The sequence below is a fragment of the Zalophus californianus genome, chromosome 11 (genome assembly GCF_009762305.2).
Source record: "Zalophus californianus isolate mZalCal1 chromosome 11, mZalCal1.pri.v2, whole genome shotgun sequence".
Taxonomy (NCBI): domain Eukaryota; kingdom Metazoa; phylum Chordata; class Mammalia; order Carnivora; family Otariidae; genus Zalophus; species Zalophus californianus.
In genome coordinates, this window is record NC_045605.1 from 44,739,765 (window position 1) to 44,752,236 (window position 12,472).

Sequence of the window (12,472 nt, forward strand, 5' to 3'; positions counted from 1 at the left end):
GCAGCAAATTTTATAAGGAAGTTAATAACAAAAGCAAAGGAACACATTGACAACAATACAGTAATAGTGGGGGACTTTAACACCCCCTGACTGAAATGGACAGATCATCTAAGCAAAAGATCAACAAGGAAATAAAGACTTTAAATGACACACTGGACCAAATGGACTTCACAGACATATTCAGAACATTCCATCCCAAAGCAAAGGAATACACATTCTTCTCTAGTGCCCATGGAACATTCTCCAGAATTGATCACATCCTAGGTCACAAATCAGGTCACAACCAGTACCAAAAGATTGGGATGATTCCCTGCATATTTTCAGACCACAATGCTTTGAAACTAGAACTCAACCACAAGAGGAAAGTCGGAAAGAACTCAAATACATGGAGGCTAAAGAACATCCTACTAAAAAAATGAATGGGTCAACGAGGAAATTAAAGAAGAATTAAAAAACTTCATGGAAACCAATGAAAATGAAAACACAACTGTTCAAAATCTTTGGGATACAGCAAAGGCAGTCCTAAGAGGAAAGTATAGAACAATACAAGCCTTTCTCAAGAAACAAGAAAGGTCTCAAATACACAACCTTACCCGACAACTAAAGGAGGTGGAGAAAAAACAGCAAATAAAGCCTAAACCCAGCAGGAGAAGAGAAATAATAAAGATCAGAGCAGAAATCAATGAAATAGAAACCAAAAAAACAGTAGAAGAGATCAACGAAACTAGGAGCTGGTCTTTGAAAGAATTAACAACATTGATAAACCCCTGGCCAGACTGATCAAAAAGAAAAGAGAAATGACCCAAATCAACAAAATCATGAATGAAAGAGGAGAGATCACAACCACACCCAAGAAATACAAACAATTATAAGAACATATTATGAGCAACTCTGTGCCAGCAAATTAGATAACCTGGAAGAAATGGATGCATTCCTAGAGATGTATCAACTACCAAAACTGAACCAGGAAGAAATAGAAAACCTGAACAGACCTATAACCCCTAAGGAAATTGAAGCAGTCATCAAAAATCTCCCAACCAACAAAAGCCCGGGGCCAGATGGCTTCCCAGGGGAATTCTACCAAACATTTCAAGAAGAATTAGTACTTATTCTCCTGAAACTGTTCCAAAAATTAGAAATGGAAGGAAAACTTCCAAACTCACTTTATGAGGCCAGCATTACCTTGATCCCAAAACCAGACAAAGACCCCATCAAAAAGGAGTATTACAGACCAATATCCTTGATGAACATGGATGCAAAAATTCTCACCAAAATACTAGCCAATAGGATCCAAAAGGATTATTCACCATGACCAAGGGGGATTTATCCCTGGGCTGCAAGGTTGGTTCAACATCCGCAAATCAATCAACGTGATTAAATACATTAACAAAAGAAAAAACAAGAATCATATGATCCTCTCAATAGATGCAGAAAAAGCATTTGACAAAGTACAGCATTCTTTCTTGATCAAAACTCTTCAGAGTATAGGGATAGAGGGTACATACCTCAATATCATAAAAGCCATCTATGACAAACCTACAGCAAATAACATTCTCAATGGGGAAAAGCTGAGAGCTTTTCCCCTAATGTCAGGAACACGGCAGGGATGTCCACTATCACCACTGCTATTCAACATAGTATTAGAAGTCCTAGCCACAGCAATCAGAAAACAAAAAGAAATCAAAGGCATCCAAATTGGCAAAGAGGAAGTCAAACTCTCATTCTTTGCAGATGATATGATACTGTATGTGGAAAACCCAAAAGACTCCACCCCAAAACTGCTAGAACTCATACAGGAATTCAGTAAAGTGGCAGGATATAAAATCAATGCACAGAAATCAGTGGCATTTCCTATACACCAAAAACAAGACAGAAGAGAGACAAATCAAGGAGTCAATCCCATTTACAATTGCACCCAAAACCATAAGATACCTAGGAATAAATCTAACCAAAGAGGTAAAGGATCTGTACTCAGAAAACTATAGAATACTCATGAAAGAAATTGAAGAAGACACAAAGAAATTGAACGTTTTTGTTCCATGCTCATGGATTGGAAGAACAAACTTTGCGAAGATGTCAGTGCTACCTAGAGCAATCTACACATTCAAAGCAATCCCCATCAAAATACCATCCACTTTTTTCAAAGAAATGGAAAAAATAATCCTAAAATTTGTATGGAACCAGAAGAGACCCCGAATAGCCAGAGGAATATTGAAAAAGAAAAGCAAAGCTGATGGCATCACAATTCCAGACTTCCAGCTCTATTACAAAGCTCTCATCATCAAGACAGTATGGTACTGGCACAAAAACAGACACATAGATCAATGGGACAGAATTGAGAGCCCAGAAATGGACCCTCAACTCTATGGTCAACTCATCTTTGACAAAGCAGGAAAGAATGACCAATGGAAAAAAGACAGTATCTTCAATAAATGGTGTTGGGAATATTGGACAGCCACATGCAGAAGAATGGAACTGGACCATTTCCTTACACCACACACAAAAATAGACTCCAAATGTTTGAAAGACCTAAATGTGAGACAGGAGTCCATCAAAATCCTAAAGGAGAACACAGGCAACAACCTCTTCGACCTCAGCCGCAGCAACTTCTTCCTAGAAACATCGCCAAAGGCAAGGGAAGCCAGGGCAAAAATGAGCTATTGGGATTTCATCAAGATAAAAAGCTTTTTGCACAGCAAAAGAAAGTCAACAAAACCAAAAGACAACCGAGAATGGGAGAAAATATTTGCAAATGACATATCAGATAAAGGGCTAGTATCCAAAATCCATAAAGAACTTAATCAAATCAACACCTAAAAAACAAATAATCCAATCAGGAAATGGGCACAAGACATGAACAGACATTTTTCCAAAGAAGACATCCAAATGGCCAACAGACACATGAAAAAGTGCTCAACATCGCTCGGCATCAGGGAAATCCAAATCAAAACCTCAATGAGATACCACCTCACACCCGTCAGAATGGCTAAAATTAACAAGTCAGGAAACAACAGATGTTGGTGGGGATGCGGAGAAAAGGGAACCCTCCTACACTGTTGGTGGGAATGCAAGCTGGTGCAACCACTCTGGAATACAGTATGGAGATTCCTCAAACAGTTGAAAATAGAGCTACCATACGATCCAGCAATTGCACTACTGGGTATTTACCACAAAGATACAAATGTAGGGATCCGAAGGGGTACATGCACCGCAATGTTTATAGCAGCAATGTCCACAATAGCCAAACTTTGGAAAGAGTCAAGATGTCCATTGACAGATGAATGGATAAAGAAGATGTGGTATACATACACAATGGAATATTATGCAGCCATCAAAAGGAATGAGATCTTGCCATTTGCAACTATGCAGATGGAACTGGAGGGTGTTATGCTGAGTGAAATAAGTCAATCAGAGAAAGACATGTATCATATGACCTCACTGATATGAGGAATTCTTAATCTCAGGAAACAAACTGAGGTTTGCTGGAGTGGTGGGGGGTGGGAGGGATGCGGTGGCTGGGTGATAGACATTGGGGAGGGTATGTGCTATGGTGAGCGCTGTGAATTGTGTAAGACTGTTGAATCACAGATCTGTACCTCTGAAACAAATAATGCAATATATGTTAAGAAAATAAAAAGAAGAAGATAGGAGGGGAAGAACGAAATGGAGTAAGTTGGCAGGGGAGACAAACTATGAGAGACGATGGACTCTGAAAAACAAACTGAGGGTTCTAGCAGGGGGCGTGGGCGGATGGGTTAGCCTGGTGACAAGAGGGCACATTCTGCGTGGAGCACTGGGTGTTATGCACAAACAATGAATCATGGAACACTACATCAAAAGCTAATGATGTAATGTATGGTGATTAACATAACAATAAATTTTTTTTTAAAAATTACCCCTAGGTAAATGAATGAAGTGAGTTGCCACAGAGAGATCTGTGTTTGATAAAACAAATTCTGAAGGACACTTAACAAAGTGACTGTGGTAACTGCTCTGAAGCTCTTCTTTTTGAAAGTAATTAGAGGGACAACTGGTGACAATTTTCTAAGTGTTTGGCCATAAAACCATGTCATCAGCATATAGGAGAGCACTTACCTTTCTATTTTCTGTCTTCAGAGCAGGCACTTGGAGAGTCAGGAGTTCAGTTCAATCCAAGATTCCAGCATGGTTAAGTGACTTCGCAAAGACCACTCAGTGAGTTAGTGGCCAAGTCAGGACTGGAAGCCAGGTCTCCCCACTCCTGGATGACAGCTTTTTGTGACAATGTCCTTCTCCAAGACAGCTGGGCTGTCACCATTGACCATGTCACTCGAGCTTTTACAGTCTTATAGACCAGAGCAAAGACCTGGGGATCTTGTTGAAAAGGCAAATTGTGATCCAGTGGTCTGAGACAGGGCCTAAGGTTCTGCATTTCTACCAAATTCCCAGCTGATGTCTAGGATCCAGACCACTCTGAGTCACAAGCAGCTAGAGAATGGCTCAGATAAAGACAAAGCAAATGACCTAGATAAAGACCGGGCTTATTGACAAATAGCGTATCATTTAAATGTCGGTGACTGGAAAGGGAGTTTCTGGTATTTATGAGTCTTAAAATAAAGGTCTTGTCCTTTTTCCATCAGAAACACTATGACAGGAGACCAAGTCAACATGCCAAAGAAAGGCCTGGGGCTGTGGTGGCCAAGTGGTGTTCAGACACACCCATCAAGAGCACAGTAAGTCCCTTTGTTGTGAGGAAGCAGCAGCGGCAAGACAGCCAGAATAAAAGCCCCTTTGTTTAACATTCCAGAGGCATTCCTGGTGTCTCCTAGAGTCCTCATTAACTACCTGGAGAATTACCAACTTCTCAAATTCTCGGATGGGATGAGTACCTCCTTCCACTGCCTTTCACCAAAACTTATGACACCTGGATGACAGAAAAGCTGCACTTGATGAGGAGAGAAGAGGAAACAGAGACTAGGCACAGAAACAGAAGAGTTTTGGCTTGTGAGATTTCAAAATCACAAGCATGGCTTGCCCTCTGGCAAGTAGAGGCAAAAGATGTCAGCGTTATTGGAAGTCCTAGGCACAGAGCTTTGGGATTGCAATAATAACGGGTTTCAAGGCATGGGGCATAGGCGAAGGAGGGTCTTTTAGTTGCATGGAGGGGTGAGGGGCTGTGTCCAGCCTGGGCCAACCACGGGGCCAGAGAAGGAAGACTGTGAATGCTGGCTGTTTCTTTATTTTTTCTTCCACAGAAACTGCTCCCATATTAGCATTGGTGCTACAACACAACAGTTTCCAGCAAATAGGCTGAGCTGCATGGAGGTGGGAGAACAAGGTGAGGCTCAGGAGCAGGAGGGTTCTTATTTCTTCTATTTGTTCTTGTGTAGTCCCACTTGGCTGAGAAGCCCTGGATCGGCCTGACCTTCTTGTCGAGCATCCTCTGGGTCCTGCCTGGCCACTCACTCCTCTTCAAGGTGTGCGGGAATGGGCCCGTACACACAGTGCTTCTCCCAGCTCAGCACCGTAGGGGGACACCCCTGAAGAACATGGCGGCGCCCACCACGGTCTTGCACTTGTGCGTGCTTCTGTTCATGTCAGCAAAGTTCTCGCTGAACTTAATGAGGCACAATTCAACATTTTTTAGCAGTGGAGAGGCTGCTCCAGGGGGCCTCCTACTTTTCTTTCAAGGCCTTGCGTCCGGCAGAGAAAATACTGACGTGGGCCGCATCAGGCAAGGGCTAGTCACACCGGTTGACATAACTGGGCAGAGCATTGTCTTCACTCTTCACATTTCCATGTGCTCGCATACACACGGAAGTGGAAATGGCTCACTCGCCAGTTAGGCTAAATACTCTGGTCACCAACATCCTGGCCGCTGCGGCGGAACGGCCAGCCAAGCCGCCTTCTTTGTTCCCTGTGCCAATTTTGCTATTATTGTTATTGTCTCTCCCCAACTCTCATCATCTCTCCCCACTTCTGCCATCCATTTGCTTCCAGAAGCCTCATTTATGTTTACCATTTACCTTGTTGTCCTGATCTTGGCATACTGCTGCTCATTAAAACATCGTTTCCCAGAGGGGAGCTCTTTTTCAGAGTGATGCAGAAGTGTCTTAATCTCGTTATAGACACCTGGGATAGTGAGTCAGCTAACCTGCAAGAAGCATGAAACAGACATGATAAGTCATAAATCCCCAATCAGATCTCCCTGTACTAGCTCATAACAGTGAAAAAATGCAAAGGTAGCAAATGAGCATGCAAGAGATAGAGGTTAGTGAGCTATGGCTTTACTGTCCATGCTAATCATTCTCCTACTTAATATATTCATAGAAATTCTCACACCTACTTAACATATTCATGAAACTTCTAGTACTCACTCAAATATTCATGAAACTTGCTCATTTTCAGTCCCACAGTGCTCACAAAAGTTATTACAAATAGATAAGGTGGGAAAGGTAATCTGAGGCCAGAATGTGTCTGCCTCCCTCAACAGTGTTAGCATCTGGTCAGGAGCAGAGACTGTATCTAATGAATTCTGACTTCTCCAAACATCTAACATTATACTTCACACACAATATAAAACTTTATGAGACTAAATGTTTGTCAAATCAAGTAACTTCTACAGAAAAAAAATGTGATTAATAGAGGATGAACTGAATAGTGTTAATGAAAAACTTACTCTCTGTAAAAAATCAAGTTATCACAGTGTTGGTAAGTGTATGGGGCGATAATTACAAATACATAGTGGCCATATAAATTTGTTCATTCTCTTTGGAGGACCTCTTTTTGTGATTACCAAAATTTTACTACACATACCCTTTGACCTAGAAATTCAATTTCTAAAAATACATCTTATAAAAAAATACATCTTATAAATTTATGCATATGGAAAAAATGTGCACAGATAAATGACTGCTGCATTGTTTTTTAAAGCAAAGGAAAAATAAGCTTTATGTCCATTAATACAGGACTAATTAAATAAGCTATACTACTTCCACTCATTAGGAATATAACACACCAACTACTATGTCATTGACAAAAACCCAAACATAGCAGATAGGTCTATATGACATGGTAAAATCTTCAAGATAAATTGTTACTTGGGGGGAAAAAAGCAATTAAGATCTAGAACAGTATGTTTAGAATAACCTGTGTATTTTTTTCTGTGAAAGTAAACACACACACATACACACACACATTTCCTGAAAGAAGACACAAGAAACAGTTGATAGTAGTTAAGGATTTGGATGAGAGAAACCATTTCATTCTCCTTTCACTGTTTGAATTTTTATTCTTTTTAATGAAAAAAGAAAACAATACAAGGTTAACAAAAATAAAAGGGCACCTGAAGTCCTAGCCATAACAATCAGACAAGAAAAGATATATAAGGCAACCAAATTGGTAAGGAAGTAAAATTTTCACTATCTGCTGATGACGTAATACTATACACAGAAAACCCTAAAAAAATCCACCAAAAAACTATTAGAATAAATGAATTCAGTTAAGTTGTAAAATACAAAATTAACATACAGAAATCTATTGCATTTCTATACACTAATAATGAAGGAGCAGAAAGAGAAATTAAGAAAACAATTCCATTTATAATTGTACCAAAAAGAATAAAATACCTAGAAATAAACTTAACCAAAAGGTAAAAGATCTGTACTCTAAAAACTATAAAATACTGATCAAAGAAACTGAAGACACAAATAGAAAGATACTCCATGCTCATGGAGTAGAATTAGTATTGTTAAAATGGCCAGACTACCCAAAGCAATCTACAGACTCAACTCAATCTTTATCAAAATACCAATAGGATTTTTCACAGAATTAGGATACTCCTAAAATTTGTATGAAACCACAAAAGACCGTGAATAGCCAAAGCAATCTTGAAAAATAAAAAAGCTGGAAGCATCACAGTTCTAGATTTCAAGATATTCTTTTTTTATTTTATACTTTAATTCCAGTATAATTAATGTACAGCATTATATTAGTTTCAGGTGCATGATGTGGTGATGTAACAATTTTATACATTATTCAGTGCTCATTGAGATAAGTGTACTCTTAATTCCCTTCATCTATTTCATCCATCCCCCCACCCACCTCTACTCTGGTAACCACCAATTTGTTCTCTATATTTAAAAGTCTACTTTTTTATTTGTCTCTTTTTCTCTTTGCTCATTTATTTTGTTTCTTAAATTTCACAAATGAATGAGATCATATGGTATTTATCTTTCTCTGACTTATTTCACTTAGCATTATACCCTTCTAGATCCATCCATGCTGTTGCAAATGACAAGATAGCATTCTTTTTTATGGCTGAGTAATATTCCACTGGATAGATATACTACATCTTTATTCATCTGTTGATGAACATGTGGATTTCAAGATATTCTACAAAGCTATAATAATCGTAATATTATGGTACTGGCAAAAAAAATAGACACATAGGTCAATGGAACACACTAGAAAGCCCAGAAATAAACCTCCACTTATATTAATCTACAATAAAGGAAGCAAGAATATACAATAGGAAAAAGACAGTTTTTTCAATAAATAGTGCTGGGAAAACTGGACAGCTACATGCAAAAGAATGAAACTGAACTGCTTTCTTATACCCTACCCAAAAATAAACTCAAAATGGATTAAAGACCTCAACATGAGACTTGAAACCATAGAACCCCTAAAAGAAAACAAAGACAGTAATCTTTGACATCAACCTTAGCAACATTTTTCTAGATATGTCCCTTCAGGCAAGGGAAACAAAAGCAAAAATAAACTATTGGGTCTATACCAAAATAAAAAGGCTTTTGGACAGCAAAGGAAACCATCAACAAAATGAATAGGCAACCTACTGAATGGGAGAATGTATTTGCGAATGATATATTCAATAAGGGATATTAACCAATATCCAAAATATAAAAAACAAACAAAAAAAATTATACAACACCAAAAAAAAAAAAACCAAAACTCTCATTTAAAAAACAGCAGAGGATCTGAATAGACATGTTTTCAAAGATGACTTATAGATGGCCAGCAGATACATGAAAACATGCTCAACATCACTATTCATCAGGGAAATGCAAATCAAAACCACAGTGAGATATCAACTCACTCCAGTCAAAGTGGCTAGTATCAAAAATACAAGAAATAAGTTTGGTAAGGATGTGGAGAAAAAAGAATCTGTGCACTGTTGGTGGGAATGTAAATTGATACAGCTACTATGGAAAACAGTATGCAGTTTCATCAAAAAATTAAAAATAGGGCTACCATATGATCCAATAATTCCACTACTGGATATTTACCCAAAGAAAATAAAGAGTAATTTGAAAAGATATGTGCACTCCTATGTTTATTGCAACATTATTTACAATAGCCAAGATATGGAAGGAACCCCACATCCATCCACAGATAAATGGGTAAAGATGTGGTGTGGGTGTGGGTATACACACAAAGGAATATTACATAAAAATAAAATAGCCATAAAAATAATGAAATTATTTTCATTATTTTTATGGCTATTATCATAAAATAATTTGTGACAACATGGATGGACCTACAGGGTATTATGCTAAGTGAAATAAGTCAGACAAAAAAAGACAAATACCATATAATTTAACTTGTATGTGGAATCTAAAAAACAAAACAAACAAAATACAGAAAACGAACATGGTTCCCAGAGTGGGGGAGTGGGGAAAAAATGGGTGAAGGGGAGAGGGAGATACGGGCTTCCAGTTAAGGAATAAATAAGTCATGAAGATAAAAGGTACAGCATAGAGAATATAGTCAATGATGTAATAGTGTTGCACAGTGACAAATGGTACACTTGTGAACATAGTGTAACATATAAACTTGTCAAATCACTATATTATATACCTGAAACTAATGTAACATTCTGTGTCAACTATACTTCAACTTAAAAAGAAAAAAAATAACAGAAAAGGGAAGCAAGCTATAGAATTGCAAAGGTACAGGGGGCATTGGGGTAATTAGCTCAAATGGTACAAATGATAAGGGAGTTGCTTGAGGGAACATAACTGTTATTGGTGCTTCAATTGCAACTAGGACCAGGTCCTCTTTACCTTGGGTAAAGATCCTAACTCAGATGTTTACCCAAGTTTAATAATGTACATACTAGCTACCACTTATTGAGCACCTACTCTGTGCCATGTACAAGGCATCATACTAGGTACTTTACAGAGAATACCTCTAATTCTTTCTAATTCTTATGAGAATCCTGCAAAGTATGGTTTGAAAGTGTTAAAAGGGTCATTCAAGTTTCAGGACCGTTTTACAGCTTAGAGCAAATTCCCACGTTAGGGTAAAGTGGCCTGGAGTACTAGGTACTTCACATACATTATCTCTGCTAGCTCTATTACCTTAAAAAGGTAGGTTTTATTTCCACTTTATAAATAAGGAAACCACACATCTTGCTAATGATTACACAGCTGATAGGTGGTGAACCTGGGATTCCAACCCAAGTTTGCCCAACTCCCAAATCTCCTTGGTACTACTTCACATTCTACATCTTGAAACTATGGAGAGAAGTTGATTTAAAGTTTTGCTTACTTTGCAACTTGTCAGTTGACTACTAGCAAATCAGTAGTAATACTTGTATGTATTGACACAGATGTTCCTTTACATATTGACATCCCACTCAAAAGTCATACCTTCATTGCCCAGCTTTATCATCTATCTCTTTCACTACTACACACTGTTCTCTGTGATTCCTGAGTCCAAATGTTCTGTCACTAGCACCACTTGCCAACATACAAGCCCTGGTTTGATGCAGAAAAATCCTAAAAACACTTCAGGTTCCACACCCAATTCTGCCTGTCCATAGCTGCTTCTCTTTTGAAAGGTATTAAAAAAAAATCACAAAGTAAAATCTTAGTGCTATAAACTAATCACTGTACATCTGCCTCAATAATTACTATATTAAGCAACTTACAGTTACAATTTCATTCATTTATAATTGAGCTCCACATAGCTCCCACTGATAGCTATTTTAGTTCCAAGACTTAAAATTCAACTCAACAATTATGTTCATCATTATGAAAATACATGGCTCCAACTACCCACACTGACAAAATGCCAGGGTGAGATAAAGTTTCAAATTTTTTGAACCTACATTTTTCTGTTCTCTATCTTTGGGTCTGAAATCATGCTGTCTAACTCAGCCTTATTTCCATGTAGATATTGAAGTGACAAAAAATACTTCTAGACATGGTTAAATTTGTTTTGCTTAGTATCTCTATCTTATACTACACAGATATAAAAATGAATTTCTCATGAAAGCTTTACAACATCAATAATTATATCAATAAAACAGTTAAAGAAACTAACATACAATAAGCTACACATATTTACAGAGTCAAATTTGAGAAATTGTCATATATTCACCTGTGAAACCATCACCACAAACAAAATAATAAATATATCCATTACCCCCAATGAACTTATTATGCACCTTTGTAATTCCACCTTCCACCATTTCCCATTCCCAGCAACCACTGATCTGCTGTCACTCTATCTTAGTTTGTATTATCTAGAATTTTATATAAATGGAATTATACTTCATGTATTCTTTTTTGGTCTCCTTTCACTCAACATAATTATTTTGAGATTCACCCATGTTGTCATGCATATAAATAATACAAATAAATCTGCTCTGAATATTTACATACAAATCTGTGTATGGATATATGCTTTTATTTCTCTTAAGTGGAAAGACTGAATCACAAGATTGGCAGTTTCTAAAAATTTCACATAAACCTAACTGCTTTACAAACTGGTTAAACATTTTACACCTCCATCAACAATGGAGAAGAGTTCAAGTTTCTCTACATCCTTACCAACACTTGATACAGTCAGTATTTTAAATTTAAACTCTTTTTTAAAGATTTTATTTATTTTTATTTTAGAGAGAGAGCAAGAAAGCAGTGGGGGAAGGGTAGAGGGAGATCATTTCAAGCTCACACCATGCTGAGCACAGAGCCCAACACAGGGCTTGATCTCATGACCCTGAGATCATGACCTGAGCTGAAATCAAAAGTTGGAATCTTAACTGACTGAGTCATTCAGGCACCCCATTAAATTTTAACCATTCTAAAAGGAACATATGATTGTCTCATTGCAGTTTTAATTTTCCTGTCCCTAAGTACGAACAACATTGATGATCTTTTCACATATTTATTTACCATCTGTCTATCTTCTTGGGTAAAGTGTCTATTAAAAACTTTTACCTATTTTTGTGTTGGGTTACTTGTTTTCTCATTGAGTTTTGAATGTTCTTTACATATTCTGGATAAAAATTATCAGATATATGATTTGCAAAAATCTTTTCCCAGTGTATGGCTTGTCTCTTCACTCTCTTAATATTGTCTTACAAAAAGCAAAATTTTTAAATTAATGAAGTACAATTTATCAATTTTTTTCTTTTATGGATTGTGCTTTTGGTATTATATCTAATCCTCGGTAATAAATTTTTTAT

The 12,472-nt window shown here is 37.4% G+C and overlaps 1 pseudogene; it reads right to left on the reverse strand.

The window, feature by feature from the left end:
• Positions 1–5,260: 5,260 nt before the first annotated feature.
• LOC113913705 lies at positions 5,261–5,849 on the reverse strand (annotated as a pseudogene).
• Between the last annotated feature and the right edge of the window lie 6,623 nt (positions 5,850–12,472).